Raw genomic sequence first — 21932 nt, 5'->3', positions numbered from 1 at the left:
CGTGGTGTCTCTTCCTCACATTAGCAGTATATCTTTCCTCCTCATCTCCTGAAGATGCAAGTAAGGGATTGGTTACTCCAAGGGAGGACAAGTTAGCATCATGGAAAGAACTTTCTCTCATTTCATCACAGCCTTTTGTTACTGTTCAGTACCTTCCACCTTCCGCCAGATGTTCCCAGACTTTTCCTGCCCTTTGTCAGTCACCTGATCCTGCTCAACCTTGCACATCTGCCTCTCATTTCCATTACATCCCAAAGTTCATATATGGGCTTCATTCGCACTCTAATTAGTGCTGCTTTATTGTCAGTCCATTCAGCTATATCCTTGGCTGCCTGTTCCCTGTTTTTGAATCTATTACTTGCTCTTGGACGTACCTCAACAGATTTGTTTGTCTTTCGGCCTGTAACTGAACTGTACACCTATCAACCGACCAGTCTGAACTGAAGTGTCCTTTATTTCAACCTGTCAAGTCTTTTTTGGGTCACTTTCTTGTCGTCTAGTGCGTTTAACATTTAAAAATGACTCTTTTCAACATGTATGTTATGGCAAAAACTACCAGAGTAAGCAAAGCTACAGTCAAAAAGCTAACCTGAGCAGTTAAACATAAATGGTACTTCTCCTTCAGCTTTAACTATATTTATACGAACTAATGAAAAAATCAAATGCATTCTAACACAAATGCATGAATCAGTAAAAACAGCATTAAAATGTCTTAAGGAACTCCAAGGAAGAGATGGTGAAACTTCAGGGCTGCAGGACAATCCACCCAAAAGACCTGTTCTGAAACCTGAAATAATCATGCAATAGTATTTTTTTTTAGCCCATTTTAATACCTTTTTCCCATTAAGTCAAGTGCAGCGATGAGTGACATCTACGGAAACTATTTTAATGCGAAAAAGATTAACTTTAGAAGAGTCAGAGATTAAAGGTGCCCTGTGGAATTTTCTTGTGAACAAAGACGTTCAGCGCTATTCACATAAAGCACCGAGTGTATCCTTGAGTTCAAGCAAACCTTCGGAAAAGAATTTTCTTCCTAATAAAACTTTTGCAAAGACAAATTTTCCTGTTTTTATCTTGCGAGACATGGCTGGATTAAACTCTGTATTGCTGGATGCTTATTGATCTTCACTTTACCTTTCAGTTTGATTGCTTCCTCGTGTACCCACAAAGCAAGCAGAACTCCAAAACTGAAAGAATCTGTCCATTAATCAGCTAGTTGATAGAAAATATAATCAATCAGTTATGGCTGATACTACTAATTTTCAAACATTTGTGACACTGAACAGACTGTGGATTATTAAAGGCCTTATATGGTGGAAATCATTTTTTGTCGGCGTTTTGTGGTCGTTATGAACTTGGAGATGTAAAATACAATCAGTTAATACAAACAAGACCTCTACTTCTGCAATTTCTGAAGCTCCTCCACAGCTAGTTAGCTTCCCTGCTTCACAAGCCAGTAAGAATTGGACCCAAGTGCTACAGAACACCTAACTAACCAATTGTTATCCAGCTCCAATCACACATGCAGAGATAGTTTTCTTCCTGAAGGAGGCAGTAACAACAGCATCTCTTTGGTTTTAGAGCTGTTCTAAAAGGGATGTTTTGCTCTGAAAACCAGAGGTTAGACACAGGTGAAATTAACCATCTTGATAGTATTTTAAGCTGAAAGAAAGATGAACTGTGGGGACATGTCAGACTTTGATTAATTTGCTGGCACAATACGGGAGCTTTAAAGAAAGCAAAGGTCCAAGAGGAAATAGTAATGAAAGTCATTGTTGGTCGCAGTATGTTTCAATGGTTAACTATGACCTTGCACAAGGTTTTCGGTGTATTAATTACAGAAAAAGTAATGCAATTTGCTCAATTTGAACTCTTGCAATGGGTTTATAAGGTAAAGTTTGTGACAGACACCCTGTACAAGCCAGGATGAGAGGATTTAAACAACAGGGCAGAGCTGATATAAAGCACATTATGTAAACAGAATTCATACGGTCCCCTGCGTAGTCATCTGATTAGTAATCCAGCCTTTTTTGGTTGTGCATTACTGCTACCTTTAGAATATATGTTGTGTCACTGTGCACAGAACAAGTATCCAGTTATGTTTAAAAGTAGCCCAAAACTTCACATCTTTCTTCAACAAATTGCTTCTCATAATTGGTGTTTGGTGATATGCCATAAACAGTCAGCGTCAGTGAAACATTTCATCATGCATGAGTGAAAAAAGAAACCGAAGACAGCGAGGAACAGATTGGCCGGTTCGGTTCCTGTTGGTGCATCCCTGCGACTGTTTGCACTCCCCTGCCTCGCTGTTGATGTTTTCCACCCAAACAGGACTCGGCAAGAGGGAAACCAAATCCTTCCATCCATTAAAGTTGTGACACCAAGGGGTCTGCGACAACTTCAGACACAGAATTCTTCCAAGAGAGATGACTCTGGGACAACCCACTGGGCAAAATTTGCCCCGAGCGTTACAGATTCCAAATGACCACCGCGGCAAACACAGTTATCTCTCTCAACATATGGTTTCTAATATTAGAAAGAGATTAGCGGCTGCCTTGGATCATTGTCGGAGCGACGCACGAGTGACAGAATGCAAATGCATTACAAGGAATATTATTTGAAAATATTTGCAAGTTACTTTTTCGAGGTCAAGTGGAGGTCGAACTGAAAGAGTCGTCTGTGCTAATCCCGGAGTATTTGATCTGTGATTACCTCCAGGGGTCTGCACAAGTCTCTCAAAGTGTGAAAAATATGGAAATTGCACTGTCAAGCAAAAACCTGACCGCCTGTGCCCTCATTGCTCTGAGTGACAAAGTGTCCCATTTTTGGAGACATCATTTTTGCCCTGATGTCACACCACAGAGGCCCAATGTACGTCCCTTCTGGTCACCATTAGTGCCCCCACGGTCAGAACAAGAGCCCCGCTGGTCAACCGAAGTGACTCCCTGACGCGACCTCAAGGTGAAATTAACATTATTACCCCCTTTTAGTTTCCATTTTTACCCCATCTCCTGCCCTTTTGTTCACATTCCAACTCATAGATTTGCAATTATGACAGGAAATGATGATGGGCAAAATGGGACTACAAATGTGTTGAGAAAAATGGTTGGAACAGTTTTCTCTTCTCAAGCTGAATCATATTTCAATGCCGATTTGAACCAGTAAATTGTCTAGTGAATGCCACTAAACTTTCTGGTTTGGTGACACCTGTCCACTGCTACTGCCATTACAACAACAACTACTGCTGCTGCTAAAACAACAACAACTACTACTACTACTTGAAATGACATGTTGTCCCTTTAAACTTGTACGCAAGTGTCAGTGAAAGTCTGAAAAAGAGTCTTACTTCTCCTTCAGCGTTGTACATCAAGCCTGTTTCTTTCCAATTCTTTTGCTGCATCTCTATTGCAGTGTTCTTTAAATAGGATTAGAGAGTAAAGAAAACTCAAGAAAACCAAAATTTCATATTTTACATTTGAGTAGATGCTTAATTAAAAAAAATAAAATCAGAATCCTACAGTTGACTTCCCTTAAAATGAAGTTGCAACAATGCAAACTGTTCATTTAAGAGGAATCAAATAATTCAAGTAAATCTGACTTAAACTAGTGGGATGCATGTTACTTTGCAACTTCATTTGGATAAACGGAATACAATTATGTTTTACCAGCTGAAGTAATTTAAGTTGGTCCAACAATTCTTTGTTCAGTGTACATCAAAAATGCAAATATTAAAGCTGATTTTTGTGATCTTGGAATTGTAATTTAAGGGGAAAAAACTCTTGCATTTGTTTTTGTTCTTTGATAGGAGAATCCTGCTTTCTTAATCTTTCTCATTCACCTGCACCTGTGTTGGTAATAATGCAGCAAAAATACAATTACATCCATAAGACGATGTTATCATCGGGCAGTAAGTACACATTTGATGCATTTCTCTAATATGTGCAAGAAGAAGTGCTTTATCTTTCAAGGAGAGCTGACTTTGTCCTGGGAGAAAGTAGCAGGTGCTGCCGCGACCCAGGGGTGACAGATTTATTCCCATTGTACTTTAGATCAACACTTTTCACCTTTGTCTCCACTTCTTTTTCATCTTCGTCAGTAGCAAATGGGAAATTTCTCTCTGTCAGACTTGCTTTGCGTTTGTCTCATAAAAACCTGGTTTAATCTCCTCTCCAACTTCATCTGCTCACTCCGTCGTGGTGGTTACTTTAAAGCCCAGGACCCAGAGTTTATTTTGAGATTGGCTGCTCCCACTTGCAGCAAAGTGAAAACCGTGCGCTTTAGCGAGATTCCTATGGGATCCCAACGCCAACGCGGTCCTATTTGCAACATGAAGCTGTGTTTCTGGCAACTTGATGATTGCAAATCTCACATTTTAGCTCAGTTTTACTCTCTACCAAGTCCTGAGTGCCTTTTTAGAGGGTAAATGCTCAGTTTGTATGTTCACCATCTTGTTTCATTCTTGGTCTGCCACTTTTCTGGTGCACAGTCAGGAGTGTACAGTGTGTAAATCAGCTGCCTGAAGCAGCCGGAAATGACAATTGTTGTTTCCTTTCAGATGATTTAATATGCATTGTCAATTTGTGCATGAAAACAGTGGAATGGAAACAGAAAATTTGAACAAACTCAGTTTCCTTTGCCCATATGCATTTGTTGTCTTTTCCTTGAGGACTAGCTGCCACTTTTTTAGAGTTAAATCCGCCTCCTGCTCGTCTTGATGAACCAACTCTTAATATTTGCAGTAGCACACAGAAATGCGCATAAATTTGTGTTTTATTTTGCTGATTTTCTGAAAAATCTGCCAAAAACTTGAGTTACATTTGGGTGGAAACCCAACTAATGAGAGAGAGAAAACTAAAACTGCAATCCGCAAGGAAAAAGAAGAATCTCTGCAGAGCTGACAACTGCAGTCAGGCGTATTCATCACTACCAGTGACGCCTTTACATTGCACACGGTCTTGATTTATTGCTTATATAGAAATATTGATTACAGCAGCTTTAACTTACTGCAATGCCATTTTCTTGGAGTAATAAACCACATTTCATGTTTCATCAAAGCAGATGGAGTTTGTTGACTTGAATAAGGAAGCCTTTACTGCCATATTTCAAATGTCTCCATAAAAACTCTGCAAACTTCATCTGCTATGGAAGGCCATGTTATGCATGCGAAAGGCTTTTTTTTGTCAGTATAGTTACTTGCGATACTACCTAAATAAGGAAACAGTATTTACAACCATAATGAATTACTGGGATCCAGGTTTTAAATGGCACCTCACTAACAAACACGTTTTTGGAGTTTGAATCTCCTCAAGCCAATGATGATGCCTGTAACAGAAAATGAGCAAGCTGATCAGACAAATAGCAAACCTGACGGTCATTTAGCACAACTTATTATCTACAAAACACTTGTACAGACATTTGACATGTTGCTTAATTTAATAATAGAAGATGACACTGGAAAAAGTGCAGTATCGAATGCCAATAAACCATCTGAACCTCCAAAACCTGTTTGTGGGTTCGAATAGCATAGTTATATTTCTTTTAAAAATCCCAAAGCACACCATAAATTAGAGCCAGAAACTATGAAAACTACAAAAAGATCACTAGATTTTTCACTTTACTACAGTTGAACTACTCATCTGTGGCGTATTTAATCAAACTTAACCAAATCTAAGCTCTGAATCTTGACATTTCATCCAGATCTACACATCTCATTTAAAGATTTGTGCTAACCAGATTCTGTAAAAAAAAATAAAAAATTCTGAACTGCTGGAACTAGGAAGTCATGATTCAGCTGCAACCAACAGAAAGGAGACAAAAATTCAGGAAGTGCACTGCTGTTTTTCCAATTCCACCTGTAGACGCTTTTTTTTTTTAAAATAATGTGTGCATGTTGATTACAGGTTTTTCTACATTTTTGCAACAATAAATAGTGAAACAAATTCCACTTTCTTTTTCAATGAATGATGGCATCTTAATTTTGTTACACTGCAGAAAAGATTTTTTTTTTAGTTTTTCTACTTCTAGCCATGGGTGTGCTGCTTCAATAGAGGTGCAGGACTTTATAATGCAGTGAAAAATGAGCCAAAATGTCAGAAATTATCAAAAACATGCTTGGAATTCAAAGAGTTAAAATATACCATAGCCCTCTGGATATATTTTTTTGAATGCACAAGCCATGCATGTCTGGGGGCTTAAGCTGTGACCTGTGGTGGAACCATTCATTTATGCAACAAAACCAACGGCCACTGGGGAAGTATTTTTCACAATAACAACCTCAGGTCCCTGACACCATGGATTCTTTTTAGTTATATTGAAAATCAATGCACTAAGAAGCACAAATATCTTCATTTTTCCTCCTATAATAAACCAGTATTTCTTAAACCCGACACTCTTGGACCTGAGATGTCTGCGGCCGTTATCAGGCCAGCTGGCAGCCGGTCGGCGCCGCTCACTCACCGCATTGAAAGGTGTACGGCATTTTGATAAGAGTTTTGAGTTAACCTGTATTACCATGCTGGGTGTTATGACGGCCTGTATTACTCTTTGGGGTGTTGTGTCTGCCCTCCAGGCGGTTTCGCTGTTATCTGGGCCCAGCCAGGCTCACGCAGGAGAGCTATAAATGAGCACTGAGAAATGCGATAGCTCATGTGTGGCCATACACTACCTTTACGCTCATGAATAAAACATGAGGAAATGCGGACCATTTATGCAAGGAATACATGTGGGTCTCTCCAATTATTGTGTCTGTGTATTTGTCTGTGTTTATCGCCATTCCTGTTTCTCTCCCACACACAGGAATTTGAAATTATTTTAGCACCGGCTGACATTTTGTGTTATAATAGCACCGACTGGCTCTCCAAGCATATCTTAATGAGAGGTTCAATTGTGGAGGAAAAGCCTCCTTTTTTTTTTAAAATACTCCTTTCATTCTCTTCATGAGGCGTTCCTCTTCTGCCCCATGCTCTCCTTCAAGAGATAAACAGCTTACCTTTGGCATGACCCATTCCACTTTAATAAGCGCTAAGTACTCCACTGTCCCACTTTTCAAAGCCGTTAATTTGATAAGTGAGGGGATCTCTCACTTAGCAATCATATTCTGGACAATTAAGCCCATATCTCAAGAATAGGGTCTGTCTGGAGGGCTTTTTAGTGTCAATTATGTGGAACCGTTTGACTCCGTATCTAACACTCGGTTGAAATGAGCCATTGTTGTCAGAGAGCCATCGCTGATACATTGACATAGCATTTAGTCTTTAGTTCATTTTATTGTAGAGTATGATGAACAGGCTTTTCACAATCACATGTGTATATGTTTTACATTCTTTAACACGAATCAGATCAGGATCACCACGGCAGGAAGTACAGCTGCTGTAAACTCAGGAGTCCGCTATATTTTCATGTATATCGAGGTGACACTCATTAAAACTTGCTTACAGTCCAGTATATCTGAAGAATTTATCTTCACAGACATTAACACTTGACTAGTCTAAGAGGACAAGTCAATGAACTAAGAAGTCATTTTGCAAGATTAAAGAGTGATTGGATGGTTTATCTTGGCTTCATCTTTCAAACATGTGAAACTTGTTTTCATACTGCTACTTACTTTTAATGTCCATCTTTGTAGTGTACAGGTTTGACAGTTTTTTCATTGTTAACCTACAGTATAATCTAATGATCATCACATCATTTGGAAACTTCAATATGAATATGTAAATATATTTTTCTGCTTTCAATTTGATAAAATAAAAATATGAATTTCATCGTGTATAGATGCTGTGCAGGCAGGTTTTTATTTTCACAGCGACATTTTTTTAGAATTTTACTTCTGTCCACCACCACAATGGATCTGATAACCATTTAAAAAAAAAAAAAAAAAAAAAAAAATATATATATATATATATATATATATATATATGTCAGGGTAGAGACTGCAATTTGGTCGAATTGGAGTTTCTACCAGTAGAGATTGCGATCGCAATCTCTACTGGTAGAAACGCCAATCCTACCAGTAGAGATTTGTCAGGGCTAAGGTTAGACTTTTAAGGTCAGGGTCAGGGCAGGGGTTAGATTTAAAGGTCAGGGTTAGTTAAGGTTAGGATCAGGGGTCATGGCAGGGGTCAGATTTAAAGTTCCATCTCTACTGGTAGAGACTACAATCGCAATCTCTACTGGTAGAAACTCCAATTCTACCAAATCGCAGTCTCTACCCTGACACACACACATATACATATATATATATATATATATATATATATATATATAAAATCACATTTTAAACAGTTGTTGCAACCTAACCTAATAAATATTCTGACTAAACTTTTTTATACACAGTTTTAAGTTTTATACACAGACATAAACCCCCAAAATATGTGTAAACAGCCAACAAATCCAAAGATTCCTCAGATTCTTTAAGATCAATGTTCATTTTTGTTTGTTATTGTTATTTTAAGTGGATTGTTTTATGTTTAGCTTTATTTTACAATATTTGATGTATTGTATTATAATACTTTTTCACTTTATTTGTGACGGTGGAGAGGAACAACTCACTTGCAACAGGAAGAAATCTCCAGGCTCAGAAAGGACAGACATCTGCCTCAACCAGAGTTAGGGTAAAGGGAAAAAAGAAAAGGATAGCAGAGAAACAAACAACAACCAAGAGAACCCTGACGCAATCACCAGCTCCTAAGATGGAGCCATGGGGGATAAATAAAGCAATGAAGATGTGATTAAAGTGTAGACTGTATGCAAAGACAAATGTTTACAAGCTCAGAGGTGGACAAACTCCCCTGATAAGCCACAACACTAAATTATTTACACGTGAAGTGAAAAACACAAATCATCTGGCTACAATCCAATGCTCTGCTGGGAAACATTAGTTCCTGGCATTCATGTGGATGTTACTTTGACATGCACCACCTACTTCAACATTGTTATAGCACACCTAGAGGAGGTTCCCAATGCCAAGGGCTTCCTGCAAGTAGGATAATGTGCCCCATCACGCTCCAAGAACTGCTCAGACACATCCTGAGGAACACAACAAAAAGCTCAAAGTGTTAACTTGGCCAAGATCTCAATCTGTACACCCACCTGTGGGAGTCACTGGAACACGCACAATTCATCCAACGCCACAAACCACAGAACCCAAAAGATCCACTGTCAACATCATGGCGCCAGACACTACAGGACACCTCCAGTAATCCTGCCTCCATGACCTGATGGGTCAGACCAGTTTTGCTGGCCCAAGAGGGACCTATACAATATCAGGGTGGTTTTAATATTGTGGCAGCTCAATGAAAACGCAAGGATTATTTTTATTCTTAGATGCAAATCCTTTGCAGTTTCCTCGCTTGAAATGCCAGAACTATGATGCTGTGTCACTATCTTAATACTTACAGACCCAGCTGTGTGTGTTATATTAAGTATACGGAGCAACTCGCACTCAAAACTTCCTCCTTGATGAAAAAAAAAAAAAAGTTTTATCCGAGCTAACTTTATCTCGCCTGACTGTCAACCGCTCACGGTCCCAGAGTTGCATGAATTAATTCTCATAAAGATGAAATGGAACAGACTGGAGGATAATTAGACTCAATCCAAAATGTGGTCAACCCAAACAGACCCAAACAGAGAGCGGATGCCAGCACTGCCTCCGATTAATAGGCTACCAAAGTTGAGTGTCATTGTGCAGTTTTTTTGTTTTTTTTAAACTGCATTTCACAGTTTAAACCCTTCACCCTGCGCTAACAAAAAGCATCGTTTCTGCTGTGGTGATTTCCACTGCAGAGCTGCTGGTATCCACTCATGTGGGCGACATATTGACACACAGATCCGAGACCCATGGCAATACAACAACAATCTACTCGACATAATTAGGTTGAATATAACTTGGAGATAAACCCAGTGGGGTCTCGGATTTGGGAAGATTTCAAGTTTCCACCCTGTTGAATCAGTTTTAGGGATGACTCATGATTAAGTAAGGTCCACACTGAGAATACAAATAAAGCTAATAAAGAACATTTTTTCCACTGCGCCAAATACATTTAGTTAGACGACCTGAGTGACCTGAGTTCAAACCCACCACCGACACACTCTTCCCCCTCGTCCGAACATGACAAATGAAGAAGTATGAGGCTATGGAACAACTGGGTAAACACAAGCAGCAGATCCATCAGTCAGACGTCATTGTCTTCTGATGGCCGGGTCAACAAGGTCTCATGTAATAGTGATAAATGTTTCCCAAGTGCTGATATGAAGTTTCAATTCTACAAACTATCAGAAAAATACTCTTGTTGTTTATCACTATATTTTGGAAACGGTCCTCAGAGTGATCCGTCTTATTTCACATTTTCTGAGCATATCTGAGTGAGTCGGTTGTCTGATCACAACTCAGTAAGAAAAAAAAAACATTCGAAGGGCATGTCCCTGACCGATGTGATTATACATTCATTATGCGTGCTTTAGTCCCTCTGTGATTCAGATTGCTTCCCAAACAACGAACAGCATGTTGTAAAGACAACCAGGTTCTAGAAGCTTTTACTCGAAGGCTTGCGACTCAATAAAACACTCATAAAGGAAGCAGAAGTATTGCTATTCAGGCGTTCACTTTGAAAAGAGGGTTTTAGTAATACTGTTTGATAATCTCAATAGAAAAGTCAGTGTATGCACAGCGCAGGTAACTCACTCAAACTGGTTTCTGTGATATGTAAAAAGAAAAAAAAAAGGAGCTTTGTAATAGCAGAAATGGAATGGCACATTTCGTGGTTTGTTTCTGTCTGGGTGTTTTATCCGTGGAACGAGCCACCTTGTTTTGGAAGACGAGATTAGATCATGATTCACTTCATGGAATCAATTTCACAGCGTATTACAGCAGCATCCCCCTGCAAGATCCGGCTGAACGTCATTCTGGGGAATGATTTGTCTCGCTCCGAGTGCTCCAGCATTTCCCGCGTACTGTACCTACACTCCTCAGTTTATCATATTTGCCCTCGGAAAATCTTTATTAGCGTGAAAGACTTGCATTGGGTCTCGCGGGAGAGCGGGCTGCCATTGATGCAGATGACAGCAGCAGTCTCTTTCACACTCTGTTGTGTTGACAGACGTGGAAATGGTAAGGATCTGTCAGGAAGCACTGCAGAACTCACTGCTTCGGCTATAAATATTTCAGGAAATAACAATCACCGCTGTTTATTCTCTCCAAAGCTATCTGTAAGTATGACTGACTTGTTTTGAAGATGGTTGTTGTTTTGACAGATTTCCGGCTGACAGTGACTGCTCCCTGTCTGTGTGCTGCGTGCATACTGACGCTGTGTCTGCCACCTGCGTCGTAATGAAGCTGACAGGCTACAAGTGCACACAGTGTACAGCAGTGACACAACAGTTACACGTTTTTGCTCGGCTTTCTCTGAAATGTCTTATGTAGCATAAATCTGCACGTTTCTCATGCCCTTTAGTTCATCAGAGATAAGTCATTTTCAGACATGGAACATGTCTTTATCTGGTTTTATCAATCTGTTACAGCACCGTGTCATTCAGACAGGAGTCACTGTTTTTTTTTTTAAATATTCCAAGAGACTTCAGTCAAAAGTGACAAGAGAGAGCTGGGGTTGACAACACATCAAGTGACATAATTGTTACTGCAACATGCCGGCCGAATGTTTCAGGAAAGCAATTTTTTTTCTCGTTACTGCTTTTTAGAACATTCTCTAAAACAACTGCACAGGTTTTACAGCTACAGCATCCTTGTTTTTCTTGTATGACTCACCATCATGTGTGCATGTAGCTCAGACTGTGCTGAAAGTGGTACATAAATGTTATTCGGTCTAACTTTGTCAGATCGCCATTGCCAATTTTCCACAAAAGTCACAAGAAGCCGACTTGTTTTTATGATAGCAGAATAATGAAAAGGAGCGCATGTCTGAAAGGGACTATAGATAAATTTACAACCAAGAAATGACAATTTGATAGGATTCCTAACAGAGATGTCTTAAGCTCATATCAAAGATCAGGATCGATCACAGCATATCTTCAGTGATTAGTACTGGCACCAGTGTAGCCATAATTAGTCAACTGCATCCACTTCTAAACAGATCTCAGAAAACCTGTGGCAAGGCATTTTGCATAATGAATGTTCTCTCTGGTCAGAGGATATTAAGCATCACACAAGTCTCTGCCATGGTGCCCATTGCTAGCTAAACAGCCACAGTGCTTTCTGCTTGCCAACACAGAGTTGCCTCTATCCCAAAGGACCACCTCTTCAAGCATCGACAGTATGAAACGGTAAGAAATTCTTCAGGTGGTCTAACCACCAACTACAGCTAACCCACAATACAATTTCTGACACGCATGTAGATAATACAGGTTTTTGTTGTCTTTAGGAACTCTCCACGCGACACTACTCTACTTTCCCCACACTATATTTCAGACAGTATCCTTCCACAACAAGGCTTGTGACCACCAAAATAACACTAAGGAACATGTATGAAATCATTGTATGCACTCTAGAGCTATTCAGTTGTCAAGCATATACAAAAGATTTAGATTCTGTATTGTACATTTTCACTAGTTGGCCAGCTAAAATAAATCCCATGCATTTCACAAGGAGTGATTTATTTAATGCAATATGGAAACCTATAAAACAAATACTTTGGTCACGTTCAGGAAAAATGTACTGAAAATGTTTCAGTAGATAGAAGTACAGTTCTAATCTAAGGGGCAGCCCAGTTAACTCCCTCAGTACAAAATAAATACCAAAACCACACAAGGTAGAAGAGAACTGCTGTCATCATTTTCATCCATTTTTAAATCAGATCAATAACCACTCTTTTCAAGCAAAGAAATGTCGCAGACAAAAGTCCATTCAATCAAACAGAATCTCAATTAAAAATCAGAAGCAGACCAAGTAATTCTATTTCAGTATCCCGGTAGAGAAAACTAAAAGCTCCTTATTTAACTAAGAAAAACATCCAAATGGCATCAGTTCAAGAAAGAATCATTTCAATTAATTAGTAAATGTCAATGGTGTGTAAGTGTAGGTGAAGGCCTAAGAAGCTAAGGAAGATACCAGGGGTTAGTTGGAGGGATAATGTAGCTTGAGCTGAGTGAGAGCCTCTAGATTTGGTAACAAAAATTGGAAACTTACCTTAACTACAGTCCAAGAAGGTGCAGGTAACCGTGCAGCTGTCCGAGCAGGCCATAAAAGTGGTGGAATGAGGTGCATCCTGTCCTGCTCCAGGGATCAGCTCAGAGTTACAGTTTCTTAGGGACCACATATCACATATCCATCTGCTTCCACAGCCAGTCCATTTACTTTAATACGTCCAATATGAAGCAAAGATGACCAGAAGCTGGATTAGTCTTTCTGATCTCTCCGGCTTCCAGCTCCCCACTTCACTCTCTTTTCCTCCATGCTTCTTTTGTTTGCCACACTCAACTTTAAGGCCTCACTTCCTGTCAGCTGGAAAAAGGGGCGGTCCTGTCTGTTGTCTTTTCTGCTACAATAACAACAGTGTAAAATTGTTGGAAAAAAAAGATATGCTCATTTTGTCAGTAGCCTTTTTTCTTCACCATCCTGCAGTTTGCAAGAGATAAAGCCTCAGTAATATCAGTTATTTTCTCAGAAAAATAACAGGAGCTAAACTTAGCTGCAGACAAACAAGGATTGCTTCAGAAAAGTTTTAATTTGCGAGCATTGATTAGTCCACCATCATGACCAGTGATGCCAATTAGTGGTGATCTTTAACTTTGCTGCCAGTGTCCTGTCTCGAATGACCGATTTGCTAAACAGAGTATTGGAAACGTGTAGTTCTCCAGAACACTTGATTGATGAAGCAGCTTTCAGGACACTCCTGGGTTAAGTGAAAACCAAGTTGAAGCTATAATCTCATTGTTTTTAGAATATTGTTCAGAGCTGCTATTCATATCTTGCAGATAAGCAAATAAAACACCTTGAAAAATGCTGTCATCACTTATTTTCTAGCCAGTATTAAAGGAAATCCATGTTTTTATGCTTCCATTGCTTAAACAGCAAGTAATTATCTAAGTGAAAGCTTGCAATATTTTATATGCATTCTTTAATAAATCCCTGGAGCCATGGTGACACTGATGAATCACCTGAACAATGTCAAGGCAAACTGATCTTGGATAAAATTCTGTTTTGCAATCTTAGAAATGTCACCTGAATCATGGGATAAACCAAAGAAAAATAACCAGTGAAGCTGATCCATGATTCCGGGGAACACATCTGACACAGCTAAATGTAATGTTTAGCAAAACAGGGCAAAAAGGAGAGCAAACGATGTGCGAAAGAGGCAGAGGAGAGGTGTGAGGCCTTCCTGGGCAGGTGGCAGAGTCGTCCAGATGCTGCAGAGAATCAGCGAAGCAGATAATGTCCTGCTTAGATTACCTCCGGGGCCTGATTACAGTGGAGCGTCCTCATCTGGTTTGGGTCCAAGCTGGTTCTGCAGGGATCAGCTGTTTCCACCGTCGTCCTGATGGTCTGAGGTCTCATCTGTCCTGAGACAGAGGACTGAAAACATCTTCATGTGCAGTAAAATTAAATGTTAATTTGAAAAATGCCAGTGCCATTTTGGGAAACGGTAACGCCTGTGATGCAAGTTTCACATTCTGCTGCATCAGAAAAAACAACACCTCATGCTAGAGTCATGTTTGTGCAGCTTTTATTCGCACCCTGTCAGTCAAACACTTCTGTTCTGTGTTCTGTTGATGTAGCACTAAGTTAGCATGGAGGCACTCGGGTGTTACAGGAGGCTCTACACTCCTGCGTATGCATTATGCTTGCAAGGATTAGCACTGTGCACCTGAATAAACAAGCCTTTATGCTCATTCAGCTGCAGCAAACTTAGCCGGATTGTACTGAATTTTTTAGATTTCACCCACAAATTTCTGTAAATTCTTGATTCGCTGGATTGTACGCCAGTAATCCACTTAAACATGGTTATAATATTCTTACTGCTTCCATCTATTGGTGTTAAATGCAGATTTATTTTGCTGTAAATTATGGGATCAATGATTTTCTCTTGATTAACGTGAATATATGTATTAATTATAGGGGTGGCATTATTCTGTTCACTTTATAGTCAACAAATATCAGCACCACTAAATATGCGATATTTCAAAAACACATCACATTTATATGGTTTCCTTTTTTTGTACAGAGCAACAAACATAACCAAATGGTGCATTTTTGAGGCCACTTGTTGCACCAAAGAGTACTTCTGGAGCTTGGATGGGATTACTTGATTGCACATGTGTGTGGTGATGAAGCAACGTGTCATAAAGGGCAATGACAAGCCGTTTACCCCTCAATGAACTTGTGGCCCGTAAATTACGAAGCCCTTTCAGGACTGTTTCAGGGGACAAAAAACCACATACTCTAGAGTAGAAAGCACTAACCAGCCCTGAAAAACTGTTATGGAAGTATCTATGAGTGTATAAGACCCTGAGAAGACCCTTTACGGGATGAAGGGGTGTATAGAAAAAAAATAGATGGAGACCAAACCTCCTGTTCTACATGCTCACAGAAGTGGAGTTACGTTTAGAAATGACTATTTGTTGTTGATTTGGCACACTGGAAGGGGCAGTTTTAGGGCTGCTACTACAAAACGTTTGCACCACTTTGTACCTGCAGTGAAAAGATCCCAAATGTGGCTCTTTTTTTTGCGGTTTCTAATAATTTGTGGACAACAGTAGAAATCTGTGGTGCATAGACTTCATGAGGTTGAAGTTACACCATTTAATGGTAATCGTCTACTGCTATTTTTCTTAAGTAGGAATCTTAACCATCAGTTTTATTTGCAAAATCTAGTTTGTTCTCGTAAATGTATGAAAACTGTAACTCTCTCTTTTTATTGCATGCAGGATTAAGGGTTATCTATTCAAACCCCATATAAATTAAGTGATAGGAGAGTGGGTGTGTTGACAGCTTGTCAGGTAGTTTTGTTTCTTGTGCTTTTTTTAGTGTCAACCACAACAGAAAAGCCAAGTGACAAACACTTGATATCACCTGGATACCGAGCGATACTGGAGGGTGTGAAGGATCTCTTGACAAAAGGAGTCCATGGAGGGAGTTTGCTGTATCTCCGATCTGATGGTAACAACACGTATTCACCACTGAGAGACTGATACATCACAGAGAATTACTTTCCTCATCACTCAGGATTCACAGAGCAGTGTCATACTGTGCCGTTGTTGACATGCAATCTTGCTAGACATATCGGATCTTATTGCGTCTGTTCTTATAGCTGAAGCAGAAAGTTAGACTACTGTCTATCCACTCTAAACAGTCGAAGCTTCTGCATGCGGCATCGTCGTCTCCTCTAAATGACATCAGTGTTTAAATCCCATGACGGTATTTCATCAGTTACTGCCTCTGGATATTTACATTCACTTAATACTTCAATGCAGTCACCTTAAAAGCTGCTTGTTAGTGCGTCTTCTTGCTCATATTGAAATCAAAGATCATTTCCCTCGTTTTCTTACTATTTGCCTGAAGAATACCATCTTTTCACTGATTAACATCTCCTTTTCTGCGATACTTTGTCATCCTCCGGGATCAAACCAACAATCTCTGTATCAGCAAATTCAGTTGGCATAACATTAATTCACTTAAAGCATAAATAAGACTGCAGAAATTACTCTCCTGTTGTTGCTGATGATAGGGGCAGACACTGCCTTTAAATCTGGTCACTGCAAAAGTTTCATTTTCAGCCCCTGGAGCGAGGCGTCAGTCTTTTTATCAGCTACCACTGTTTAACACAGTTACCCTAATTGGTACATGACAGCCTGCACGCTGGGCGACTGATGATTATTGCTTATGGTGGTCATTTTGCGTATCAATGCAATTTCCTAAATTATGAAAGCCAGAGGCTTAAAGCCCAAATTAAGACCAATAACCAATACATAATACACACTCCATCTTCAAAGAAATCTTCTTAAGTGTTCTACACACAGTTTTTTCCTTTAATATTTTGTCAGCTTCTTTAATTCCACACCAGCACATCAAGTATTACATTATTTGTTGTGAACAAATTGTATTGCATTCGGAGTCTGCTGGTTTCTAATAACAGTTTTTGGTCTTTATGTGAGCTTTATACGAGAACTGCAACATGAAATGAGCATAAAACAAACCAGAACAGTCTTATTTTTCTAACAGAAGAATCATACCATTGCCATTATTGGTAGCAATGTGTTGTGTTGTCCAATCTTGAATGCAACGTTACCAAAAAGTGATGTGCAATGTAAATGTCAAAATGTACTATAACAACTGTACTCCATGGTTAAAGTCTGTCTTTAGCCATTGATTTAACCCCAAAAATGCATCTCTGTGTAGCAAAGTTACATCTTCAGAAGATTTTTTTCAATGAAACTAATCCTTTCCTGCCTTAAAATGCCTTATATGTAGCTCTACACTGTTGCTTTCTCTAAAATGTGCAGCTCTGTAAAATTCCTACTTCTCTCTATGCATCACTCCAGTTCATTATAGCTACAACTCCAATGCTTAAATCTACAAGAATACTAATTCAGCTTTCAATCAGAAACGGATTTTTAAAGGAGAAAAATGATGTGGAAAGTCTTACCCTGCAAGCTGACAGGACTGGTTATTTAGTTTATGTATGAAACCCCAGAAATCTGAGACTTCATTGTTGCACTGATCTGGGCTGGAGGTGAGCAGCTACTCCAGACAAAAGAGTTAAAGTATCACAGGATCTTGTTCACAAGTGACAGGAAAATAGAGAGTAAGATAGACAGATTGACTGGGGGCAGCATTAGCAGTATCGCAGGCATCGTATTGTACTGGAGCTGAGCCAAAAGGTGAAGCTCTTCACTTACTGATTGGTCTTTGTTCCAACTCTCACCTGTGGTCATGAGCTCTGAGTAGTGACCAAAAGAATGACATCTTGGATACAAGCAAGCAAAATGGGTTCTTTTTAAGACATTGATTGATTGAGGAGGACATCTGGAGGCAGCAGAGTTGCTGTTCTGTCGCCTCAAAGCGGAGATGGTTGCGATGATGACTCCATTGGACCTTACTTTGGAGGTTTTCAGGGGATTGAAGCAGAACTTGTTGGAAGGATGACAGATCTCATCTGGACTGGGAACACCTCTGGATCCACCAGAAGTAGCTGGACAACATTGCTGGGGAGAAAAAAAAAACAACAACATATGGAATGCCCTGCCAACGCCGCCACGACTCGACCTTGGATAAGCAACAGAAAAGGGACGGATGACTCAGTATGCTGCAATATAAAGGCAGAAATGTTTAGTCCTGTGTTTTCATTTTCGCGAGAGAAGTTAAGGGAGCTTTTATTTTGTCATTACAAGCCAGGATATATTTTTTCTTGGAACACATTTTATTCTACTTTAATGTTTGACTTTTATCTACCTGCTGTTTACCTACATTATGAGCTCCATACTTTGTATCCGCCACCGCGTTCCATAACATCTTATCATATTTATAGAAAGACCGAATTGTTTTTGTTGTTTCTATTCCCCAGGATCCACCAGCTTCCATCTCCTCCTAATAAACTCTTCCTTCCCTTTCATTTGGTTTTCCATTCTGTCTAATTCTCCACTAATGGGTTGTTGACATCTTCCAGCGAGCCACAGTCCAAATGTTGACATGCAAATAAGCCTTCATTTTTTTGCTATTGATTTTTCCACCAGGTTTAAATACTGGTAGAAAGTGCAGGTTGTGTGTGTGTGTGTGTGTGTGGGAGGGAAATGTAGCATGAGGGACAGAGAATCAGCTGAGAGACACTCGGCCGTGCCGTCGCCAGAGTGCAAACATAATTAACTAATCATGCTGGCTGACATGTTACAAATACAGATGTAACCGACTGCCAATGTGAGTTTGAAATATCCAAACAGATGAGCTGCAATAGTTAGATATACTGTAACAAACACAATCCCAAAACTAATTGGGTCAGCCACTGCTCAAAGAGGCAATTTGGAAAGCAATTACAGCCTCCCGTTTGCTCGCGAACAACTGATAACCGCGTGAAATGTCGAAATCCTCTGATGAATCTTGCCCAAATAGAAGCTTGCTCTTTTGAAACATGACTTCACATCACCTAATCAATTTCAGCATCACAGGTAAAGCGATGAATGCACAGCTCCCGGTCCTTGAATGAACTGTATTATGTAGGGATGTGTCCAATCCCGTGATCCAATCCCATTATCACCAAAGTAATGCTCCCTGGCTGCATATGATCAAACACTGGATTTGTGCCTCTGAAGTTTCACCGACTGAAACCCAATCCAAAGCAGTTGAAAATGGAGTGACTGATGTTGAAGGTGAATGAAATTGCTCACATATTCACTCTAGTATAAAGGGTAGAATATAGCAGGCAGAGACTGGGTGATACGACGTGTCAAAGTAATTACTCAGTAATGAATATTATAATTGATGTCAAGTCACTTCCAAGTTCAAATTTAAAAGGTTATCACAAGTTGTAACAAGTTTTTAATAACTTCTTTTGCATATTTCGTCAGTGCTTATTACAAAGATGTTGACAGTCATCTCTCGCATGCCCATCCTAATGAAATTATATTAGAAGAGATGATCCTGTGTCATAAAAGATGTGACAAATAAATAACTTTAATGTGAAAAGTCTGCAGCCACATTAGGTGTGAGACAGAAAAATATTCATGTTATGGGAACTTAATCATCGCAAAGATACCTCAAGTTGCTTGGTAATCCATTCAACAAAGATTCTTTTACTTTGAACCAGAATTCTCTACCTGCTAGAGACGCTAAAAGTTAGTAGGGTTCATCTTCTGGTAACTAGAATAGGTGCCAATACATGTTGTAGTTGTTGAGATGTTATATATGCAAGGATAACTGCTGAGAATCACAAGAGTCAGTAGCATTCATTCTCTGGTCACCATGGATATCTCAACAAAATTTTGTGTTAATCCATCCAATGGTTTAGAAATATTTTAATGAAAAGCAAAACTGTCAAACTACATGTAGGGTTAGAAAAAAAGGGTACGAGACCCTCAAAGTCAGTGCGTTTAATCAGGTCTGGACCAGTTGCTAATTACAGCTGTCACACAACAAAATCTTATACATAAAATATCTACAAAAACAATAATTAGAAGGATAATTCTAAATATATACATTGGATGAATTTAGGCAACATATAAATATACAATCAAGTTATATCCTACAATTCTGGCTTCTTCAAATTAATGTCTGTCACAGTATCCACAAACTTTTTGTCATGGTTTATCCTCTGGAGACCATTGATAACCACATCAGTTTTAATGGAAATCTGTCCATTTCTGTTGTTTGTTGTGGACATGATGACGTAAACTAAAAAAAATGTGACTGAAATGACCACAAAGCATCCTTAGATTTTAGTTTACAGTTTTTATTTACTCCAGGACAGGTGACCTCAAACAAAGTAGGTAGTGTCTACAGATACGGACCCGTACCCGTAGCCTGTGGGCTACGGATACAGCACTTTCCATTTGCCAGACAGATACGGACCCGTACGCGAGTCTCGCGAGTCAAGAAGCTGCTAACCACTGCAAACTGTTGAAAGGTAAGCAAAAGTTAAGGTTAGGGTTAGTGTTAGGGTCAGGTTTAGGGTCCGTACCTGTAGTACTGATGCTACGGGTCCGTACCGCTAGCGTCTACCGGGAGTCACGTGACCAGATCTCACGTATCTGATTGGCAAATGGCAAGTGCCGTATCCGTAGTCCACAGGCTACGGGTACGGGTCCGTACCTCTAGCAACAACCAACAAAGTAATCTAATGGTCATTAGATTTTGATATTTCTTGTATACAAGCAGACATTTGAAAAGTCAATGTTTATCCTATGGGGACCAGTGATACATTAATTTTAAAGGAAATCCGTTGTTTAATTTGGATAATTTCATGATGCTCTCAGCACAGAAATGTCAAACAAATGATCAGAAAGCATCCTCAGAGGAACCCAAATTTTGTTTACAGTTGTCATTAGTCTTGGATAGGCTTGTTTATGGTGACCTAATACAAAGTGATCATTCGATTTTGGTATTTGTTGTATAAAAGTGGACATTTGAAAAGCTAGGGTTTATCATCTGGGAACCATTGATAACATCATTCTCATTGAAATCTTGTCATTTGTTTAATAAAGGTACTCTTAATGTTTGAAACAAAAAAAAAGTCAGAAAGGATCCTCAGAGGAACTGTGAATATTGTTTTTAGATACCATTACGGACATTCTACATGACAAGTCAGCTAACTAACTAGAATAACAAGATGCCGTTTTTCTCTGTGTGTTTCTGAAGTAGAACAAAAATAACCATGGACATTTAGGAAACTGCATGTTTTCTGTAGCAGCTGAGAGACTTCAGACACCATCGCAACTCTGCAGGCAAATAATGATTTACAGTTCTTTCAATTAGCTCAGAGGTCCTAATATAGCAGCTGGGGAGCGACGCTTTGCCTCAGTCATAAATCAGCTGGAATTACAAACTGGAAGACATCCCAAGACCGAACATGGAAATGCATCCCACTTCTAAATATGCATCTGCATATTCCATCCATTCATTCATATACTTCCATTTTCAAATCCATCAGTGCATGGCTTGATAAAGATTAGTCACAATGAGTGCCTTGAGTCAGCTAATGCTCAGCTAAATCATTAATTTGCTCCAATTAAAGAGGCGAAAACCTATTTCTGGCTCTCATATTCAGTCTTTGAAACAGCTGCGTTATTAGTTGTTGATTAAGTTTGTTTGTGAGCCTCTGTTCATTTGCATTTTTGAAGCTCCTTACAATTTTCTGCCTCCAAAATGCATTCAGAGTGAGCCGGCAGATGGCTGCTATTCAGTGTTTATCAAGCAACACTAACTTTTATGTCTTTCACTCCGGTCTCCAGAGTCTCATTCTCAATGCAAGTTAGACGCTAAAGTAAAAAGGCAGTTC

Source organism: Acanthochromis polyacanthus, chromosome 20, assembly GCF_021347895.1.
Source record: "Acanthochromis polyacanthus isolate Apoly-LR-REF ecotype Palm Island chromosome 20, KAUST_Apoly_ChrSc, whole genome shotgun sequence".
NCBI classification, from domain to species: domain Eukaryota; kingdom Metazoa; phylum Chordata; class Actinopteri; family Pomacentridae; genus Acanthochromis; species Acanthochromis polyacanthus.
Note: the sequence above shows the minus strand (reverse complement) of the source record.